General features: G+C 38.2%; 1 long non-coding RNA gene across 1 annotated transcript; it reads left to right on the plus strand.

The window, feature by feature from the left end:
• Window positions 1-1,343: 1,343 nt before the first annotated feature.
• Window positions 1,344-7,513, plus strand: LOC309631586. Its single transcript, XR_014246385.1, has 2 exons — window positions 1,344-2,734; window positions 3,055-7,513. It is a non-coding gene; the product is annotated as an uncharacterized lncRNA (long non-coding RNA).
• Window positions 7,514-8,897: the final 1,384 nt, after the last annotated feature.

Here is an 8,897-nt window from a genome sequence, read left to right on the forward strand (position 1 = left end):
AAATTGGTCTTTAGAGTTAGTTCTTCCCCTTCCTGGATGGAAAGTCTGGCAGGTTGTGGTAACTTTTATGGAATGCTGAAAGTTTTTCTCACTATAAATAGTAGTCTCAGTATTTTCTTTTTATTTTACCTTTTTTTTTAACATCTTTATTGGAGTATAATTGCTTTACATTGTTGTGTTAGTTGCTGCTGTATAACAAAGTGAATCACCTATACGTATACATATATCCTCATATCCCTTCCCTCTTGAGCCTCCCTCCCTCCCTCCCTAACCCACCCCTCTAGGTGGTCACAAAGCACTGAGCTGATCTCCCTGTGCTATGCTGTTCTCTCTGTGCTATGCGGCTGCTTCCCACTAGCTATCTGTTTTACATTTGGTAGTGCATATATGTCCATGCCACTCTCTCACTTCCTCCCAGCTTAACCTTCCCCCTCCCCATGTCCTCAAGTCCATTCTCCACGTCTGCATGTTTATGCCTGTCCTGCCCCTACGTTCTTCAGTACCTTTTTTTTTTTTTAGATTCCATATATATGGGTTAGCATATGGTATTTGTTTTTCTCTTTCTGACTTACTTCACTCTGTATGACAGACTCTAGGTCCATCCACCTCACTACAAATAACTCAATTTCATTTCTTTTTATGGCTGAGTAATATTCCATTGTATATATGTGCCACATCTTCTTTATCCATTTAAGTTTCAGTATTTAAAAGTTCAATTTCATATAATATTCAAAATTTTGTTTTGCTTTAAAGTTAAGGCCTCTTCTATTTCTTCCTGTAATGTAGTTTTTCTCCCTTTTCTTGACTAGTTTCTACCTCTCAAAGATCAGAAAAGTGGAGGGAGGAGAGGAAACGGGCATGAAACTTTTGGTACCTTTGTGATCAAGCTTCTGTGTTATCTAGACCTGGCCAGGGATGGAAGCTCACTTTTCCTCCTGAGGGATGCTTTGTTTTTTGTTTTTTGTTTTTGTTTTTGTTTTTTAAAGATGTTTGTTCCTAAGGGTCTGTTTCTCTACCATCATGGTGTTTCTTTTTTTTTTTTTTTTAAGTTTAATTTTTATTTATTTCTTTATTTATGGCTGTGTTGGGTCTTCATTTCTGTGCGAGGGCTTTCTCTAGTTGCGGCAAGTGGGGGCCACTCTTCATCGCAGTGCGTGGGCCTCTCACTATTGCGGCCTCTCTTGTCGCGGAGCACAGGCTCCAGACGCGCAGGCTCAGTAGTTGTGGCTCACGGGCCTAGTTGCCCCGTGGCATGTGGGATCTTCCCAGACCAGGGCTCGAGCCCATGTCCCCTGCATTGGTAGGCAGACTCTCAACCACTGCGCCACCAGGGAAGCCCTGAGGGATGCTTTTTAATGGATTCTCAGAGACTCTCTCCATTGCTGGGATTACCCAGCTGATGTTCTCTGGAGATTGGCAAATGCATCTCTGTTTCCACTGGTTGCTTGGCTCTTCCTTAGGCCCTTTGCATCAAACAATACCTGGTTCTTTTTCTCTTTCTCTGCAGTCTCTCACTTTCTCTCTTTCTTGTCTACAGGATGTACTTATTCCCCAACAAACTCTGAGAATGCTGACCAATTCCAGCACAGCCAAGTGTCATTTATTTCTCCATCAAAGCAGCCAGCGACCCCTTCTCTTCCTCTTTAGGATTTCTAGGTAGAAGTCAGACACCAGCTCACTAGGTCTACCTACATACAGGGCACACTCATTAGCTCTCTGAGTGGTCCTGTTGAGTCCACTTGCCCTAGTGAGAGAGAACTCACTGCCTCATTTTAGTGAGTGAAAGCTTTAGGGTGAAACATTCTTGACTTTTTATCTGGGTAGGAGAAGAATTGTTGGAACAGTCATAGTGAGTATTATGGAATCACAGTATAAAGTTAGTGAAAAACCTATGCAACTATGGTTGTAGGAGAGGAACACAAATTTTATCAAATTAGGTAATCTAAAATAAATGTGTGGATGAAAGAAATTGGGAAGTAGTGGCAGAAAAGATCAGTGATGAAATAGACAGGGACAATAAACACTTTACTGTGTGAAGTAAGAAATCCAGAGAAAATCTCTAGTTGTTTGAATAAGAAATAAATATGAAAATACATGATTTAAAGTTCCAAAGGTAACAGAGATGAATTGTAATAGTGGATTAACTATAGTAGAAAGAATCAGGGAAGGATTTACAGAGTTATGTACTCAAATCCTATCTTGTTTAGTTGGAAGAAGATAATGTTTGAAATAGATAAATTTTAAAATATATTAGCATATTATTTAGAGTCTTGGAGGTAATTACCAGATGAATTTAAAACATAAACTCTTAGAAGAGTGAAATCTAGTTTCTTGTAGGAACAAAGAATAGGGGTGGAAAAGGTGAATTGGGAGATGATTGTGCATATTCCTTGTTTCCATCTTTTAAAAAATATGTGCATATATTTCTCTAATAAAAGTTTTAACTTTTATTATTTAAATATATTTTTAAAATTATGTGGGAATATATACAGATAAGAATGTATTATTTAATGTGAAAAGATGATTGAGTTAAATTATTGCTGTAAGATATTAAATCAGTGTAAAGCTGTATCACATTATTCAATGTGATAAAGATGATAAACATCTTCAGAAGGATCAAAGAAACAGAACAATACTAAAAAAGATGTTTTGGTACATATAAGAATTACACATATGGAAATGATCTATTAAAAAATCTTTGGGAAGGGAAGGGTTATTTAAGAAGTGGGTTTAGGTCATTTACTTTTTTTTTTTTTTAATTTATTATTTATTTATTATTTTTATTTTTGGCTGTGTTGGGTCTTCGTTTCTGTGCGAGGGCTTCCTCCAGTTGCGGCAAGTGGGGGCCACTCTTCATCGCGGCGCGCGGGCCTCTCACTATCGCGGCCTCTCTTGTTGCGGAGCACAGGCTCCAGACGCGCAGGCTCAGTAGTTGTGGCTCACGGGCCCAGTTGCTCCGCGGCACGTGGGATCTTCCCAGACCAGGGCTCGAACCCGTGTCCCCTTCATTGGCAGGCAGATTCTCAACCACTGCGCCACCAGGGAAGCCCCTAGGTCATTTACTTTTAAATAAAAATGTTGTCTTCAACTCTTATCCCATACTAAAATAAATTCCAGTTCATTATTAACTTAACAATACCAAGCCTTAAAATGCCTAGAAGGAAACTCTGAGAGTTTATCTGAGCTCTACTTTTGGTAAGACCTTTTATACTTAAAACAAATGGAAGAATTTGCAAAAGAAAATACAGATTCAACTACTTTCAAAAGTTTAAACTGTGCACATTAAATTAAAAGATGGCAAAGAAAAATCATTGTGACTAATATAAAAATACATAATAATGTTGATTTATAAAGAAGTAATTCAATTAATTTTTATTTCATCCCATACAATGCTAGGGTTCCAGCACTAAGCATGATGGACATGGTCTTAAAAATCAATGAGAAAAAAACCTGAGACTCCTATAAATAAATGGGCAAAGACCATGTATACTTACTTCACCAAAGAAACAATACAATAATTAGTAGGTATTAGAAAAGTATTTAGGTTATTTCATAGTCAAAGCTTACAAATAAAAATGAGATATAAATTGCACTAATTAAATATACAAAATTGTTCTTAAAGGGAATTCCCAATGTTGGCAAGTATCATGCAGTGGGCACTTCAGACACTGCTGAGAGTACAAATTATTTTAGCTGTTCAGGAAGGTAATTTGGGAATATGTGTAGAGTTTGAAAGATGTTCATATCTTTAAGGCCAGAAATTCAATTGCTGATGTTTTGTAAGATAATTTATAGCAGTGAAAAATTAAGACTTTCTAAATGTTCAGCCATAAGGAACTGCAAAGAAAGAAATAGTATTTTTTAAATACTGTGCAGACATTACATAGGATGTTCATGTGTAGTTTTTAAGAATATGGAAAATGCTTATAATATTTTAAAGAGAAACACAGAGTGGTATTAAGTAGGCAAAGCAATATGTAGAAAAATCGAGAAATTATAACATGTTAACAATTTCTTTATGAATTGAAGTTTGATTTTTTTAAATAGTTTCAGTATTTTTTTCTACTTTCTCCAAAATGAACACATATTGTTTTCATATTGAGAACGAAGTACAGAGAAATAAACACTTGGTAGCTAGTCCAAGCTCCACAATTTCTTCATTGTGGGAACTTTGGCAAGTGACCCCTTTTGTAGGTCCAGCATTACAGGCCAAATGGTTTTGTTGGCACTGCATTAAACCATGATGTGTCTGGCAAATATAAATGGTTATGAAAATGTTGATTCTGGTTTTGGTAACTACTGGTTACACAATCCAGTACACCTCCCCTTTTCTTGTCTTCATTTCAGCTATTGAACTCCATCATCAGCATTTTCCTTAATATTTCCCCCATTTTGGGAAAAGTCAAGTGAAAACGTTGATCATGTCCATCTGTATTTGTGTTCACTATCTCCGGACCTGGAGTAATAAGCTGAGTTTACAAATTTGAATACTTGTTTCTCATGGTCTTTAACCTTGGGTTGGTCCACATTCCTCGCTCCTTTTTAAAAGTGGCCTTTTGGCTTATACTGTACACCAATGAATTTGAATTAGACAGAAAGGGGCATAATACCCCTTTATAAGAACACCCAACTTTTCTATACGTGAAAAATAAATGCTCTCTCTACCTGATTCCCTCTTTGGATGGCCTTTGGCTTCCCTCTCTTGGAGGAATCAATGATTGTTCCAGCGACCTCTGCTGTCTGTCAGTTTTTGATACAACATTCTTCATGAACCTGGGGCCAAGAAGAAAAAATGGAGGAATAAGTTTTGGGCTTGGGGTTGGAGAGTCTGTTAGCAAAAATGCCATTGGCTTTTGAGTTTGAAGAAGTTTGCTCTTGAGAGAATGCATTTCAAACAGCTTTTTGATCCTCAGGAGCCCAATAAATTCTTGACTCTTTCTAGTGGGGAACATAATGTAATAGTACTGTACTAGTCTATTAAGTCAGAACTCCATCTTTTGCACGATTCATATTTTAAACTTTAAAGAGGCTCACAACTGAGCTTTCACAAACTGTAGCTGTTTACTTTCTTTCCACTAAAATAATCATCGCAAATACCCCTCTGAGAACGTATATTTTCAGATGCCAGGTAATCAAAGCTTAGTTGTACTCAGAGGCTTTTTTAGAACCAAATGGAAAATAATTGCTTTAAAGTACCCACTTGTGAGGATTTCTGCTCATCAGTATAATTGCCAGCAGTCACTGTCTTTCTACCACAATAAATTCACAATGATTCATTAGCTTCTTTTGGGGGGGATGAAATAGATCATCTTGTTAACATCAACTTTGATTTTTAAATGGCTTCACTTGATTTCATATTGGAATTACAGTTTGCACATAAACTAAAATAATACCCCTGACCCCACTTTAAAAAGTAGTGTAGGTAGTAGAAGAGGATAAAATTAGAACTTAGCCCCAGCCTTGCAGGATTTAGATATGAGTTCTCCGTGTGTTTACTCTAGGAGGATTTTTTTTTTTAATTGTAACATCTTTATTGGAGTATAATTGCTTTACAATGGTGTGTTAGTTTCTGCTGTATAACAAAGAGAGTCAGCTATATGTATACATATATCCCCATATCCCCTCTGTCTTGTGTCTCCCTCCCACCCTCCCTATCCCACCCCTCTAGGGGGACAAAAAGCATCGAGCTGATCTACCTGTGCTATGTGGCTGCTTCCCACTAGTAATCTCTTTTACATTTGGTAGTGTATATATGTCAATGCTACTCTCTCACTTCATGTATTAGTTGCTGCTATATAACAAAGTGAATCAGCTATACGAATACGTATATCCCCATATCCCCTACCTCTTGCGTCTCACTCCCACCCTCCCTAACCCACCCCTCTAGGTGGTCACAAATCACCTAGCTGATCTCCCTATGCTATGCAGCTGCTTCCTACTAGCTAGCTATTTTACATTTGGTAGTGTATATATGTCAATGGCACCTTCTCACTTCGTCTCAGCTTACCCTTCCTCCTCCCCGTGTCCTCAAGTCCAATCTCTATGTCTGCGTCTTTATTCCTGTCCTGCCCCTAGGTTCTTCAGAACCTTTTTTTTTTTTTTTTTTTTAGATTTCACATATATGTGTTAGCATACGGTATTTGTTTTTCTCTTTCTGACTTACTTCACTCTTTATGACAGTCTCTAGGTCCATCCACCTCACTGCAAATAACTCAATTTCATTTCTTTTTATGACTGAGTAATATTCCATTGTATATATGTGCCACATCTTCTTTATCCATTCATCTGTCAATGGACACTTAGATTGCTTAGGAGGATTTTTCTTTCTTCTATTTTGTCAAAGGAATTTAATTTCTTGACTCTAAGCCTCTGCACACAGAACCCAACTGTTGGCAAATAATCCTCGGGATGTGGTCTCAAGTACCTTTGTCCAGCCATCCGTTTGGTATCAAATGAACAGGATGATTGCTGCAAAAAACTACTGGGTAAGAATGCTTGTCAAAAACTCCATAATCTTATTTATCAAGTTCCCTAGGTTGATGAGATCTTAATTAATGTATCTCAAGAGTACTTTGCATATGTGGATATTGGTCAAACTTTAGCAGACGTTTGTTGATTTGCTAGTTTTTAAACAGCTTGGGAAATATATCCTGTCTATATCTTTGCCGTAAAAATGGTTTGGAATGATTAACTACTTAAATCAATTACCCTGTTGGAATTCTACCAACTCAACTGAGGGGTCAACGCAAGTTTTCCAAGGTCAATACAAGTGGGCATTTAGGTCCCCTCCAAGCTGGCACATGCCCTGAGGATTTAAATGACCAAGTGCATATCCAGTGACTGTCTCTCAGTGGTACCATCCACATTCCTGCCTAATCGCAGCCTCTTCATCTGGTCAGACATGCCATCCTCTAGTTTCCGTGTTTACTGTAGTCAAAATAAAAAACCTAAATATTAAAAAAAGGCAATGACTCCTCATGGGTATTTAAAAATTTCAGATTGAAAGTCTGGATAGAGCTTTTCAAGGTGGCCTCAAAGACAAATAAACAGACCAAGAGCCAATTTAACTATTTTTAGGCTGCTTCAACATCACAGAACAAAACATAGAAAAAACTGATTTCAAGAAAAAAGAAAAAAAGTTTTGTGAGACGCTACCTGGAGATGACTTCAGAGAGATAACCAGGGGCTGAGAAAGGCCTGTTCGTCAATCACCAGTGAGCAGAAGAGTCTGGCCTGGACCGAAAACAGTTAAGATGACATAAACTCAGGCCTTAACAAGTCAACATCAAGTGACCAGAGTGCAGGAAAACAGAACAGACAAATCCCAGGCTCTTAACTGGCACTGTGAGCAGGGGGTTCACTTCACAGCAAACCCAGCACATGCAACGCTGTTTCTAATCATTTGTTCAGCTGGCTGTGGAGGTGGCCTATATCCAGCACAGCACCTGTGATTTAGACAGTACAGTGAAGGGAAGCAAGAAGCATCTCAAAAAAAAAAAAAAAAAGAAAGAAATCAGTGGGTATTTCTGATTTGGAGTTTGGGAAGCAATAACCTAGTTTCTGGGCTGGCAAAGGAAAAATAACAAGGCGCTTAATTTTTTCAATGCTTGGTCATTTCTAGAAGAAATAACTAAAAAGGATACCCATCAAAGTCTTTCAGAGTTAAACCTGGACAATTTTCAGCTGTTTGGATGAATAACCTTAATTCCCATTAATATAAGCTGCATTTGTCCTGTCGTGAAGTATCTAAGACACATTGTGATGCAAATTTAATTTGGTGGAAAGCTTGCAGTGTCACTAAAATTCTCAAAAATCCTGATTTTAAAGAATTTTAAAGCTACAGCTGAATAAACCTGGGTACACCGTGCTTTCTGGTATCATGATTTGCCCTAAGAAATGTTTTGTTGATGTAGGTAAGGGATGGAAGAAAATATTTGATCATATGCTCTTTTAGCCTTTCTACCCTTAAAATACTGAAGAGTAAGATTTGAAAGAAAGAGTAGTTAACATGGAATTATGGGGCAGCCACCTGTGTCTTTAATGCAAGACAAATGTGGGTCAAAATTGGAAGATGCACCAAAGCTTGCACTTTGCATTTATTAGAGGTCCTATAAATATTTGTTATCTGATTGAGTGACTGAAGGAATAAATGAAATAGGTTTCGTTTTGTGCACTTTCCAATTTCTTCCATGTCTCCCTCCTCTGTGCCTACCATTGGACTTTTTGTTTGCTGCCCTACCATAGGGCATCTCATGCAGGTGCCTGATCTCTTGGGGGTGGGAGGGGCAAGAGGTCACAATCCAAACTTATTTTGGCCACCCACTCACACTATGAAATTTATTCCCTTTTCACCTAGCCAAGCTCTGGGGAGATATCTTAATACATTACTTCCTACTATGCTGTAAATTATCCACAGTTAGCTTAAGACTAAGCTTAAGACTTACCCAAATGAATGAATACCTTCTTCGCATTTCAGATGACAGATTTGTGGGCTGGAAGATCTCTGAGAAGAACCCAGAAGCTATTCAAGATGTCTGCCAAGAAGCCAATATAGCAAAACTCTGGTTTCAATTCTCAGTTGAGGTGAAAACTGAGAAGAGTCTTTTTGATTCAGGACAGCTCAGATAGTTCAGTGACCACATCCTGTGTTTGATTGGTTCCCAGGTGCACATTTTAACGTCTCTGTGTTAGGTTGTATTTTACAACCACTAGCACGGGGCAGTTGCTGATGGCCAGGTCACAGGTGATATATTCATTACTGCCCACGCTATGAAAACAGCAAAAGCATCATTGTCAAAAGTTGCGCAATAACGAACTGCTGTTGGGAAGAAAATCCCAGAGAAAATAGTGGACCACTCTTCTAACCCCTAGGAACCCACCGGCTGCAGAGAAAGGAG

The sequence above is a fragment of the Balaenoptera borealis genome, assembly GCF_965194805.1.
Source record: "Balaenoptera borealis genome assembly, chromosome: 7".
Lineage (NCBI taxonomy): Eukaryota > Metazoa > Chordata > Mammalia > Artiodactyla > Balaenopteridae > Balaenoptera > Balaenoptera borealis.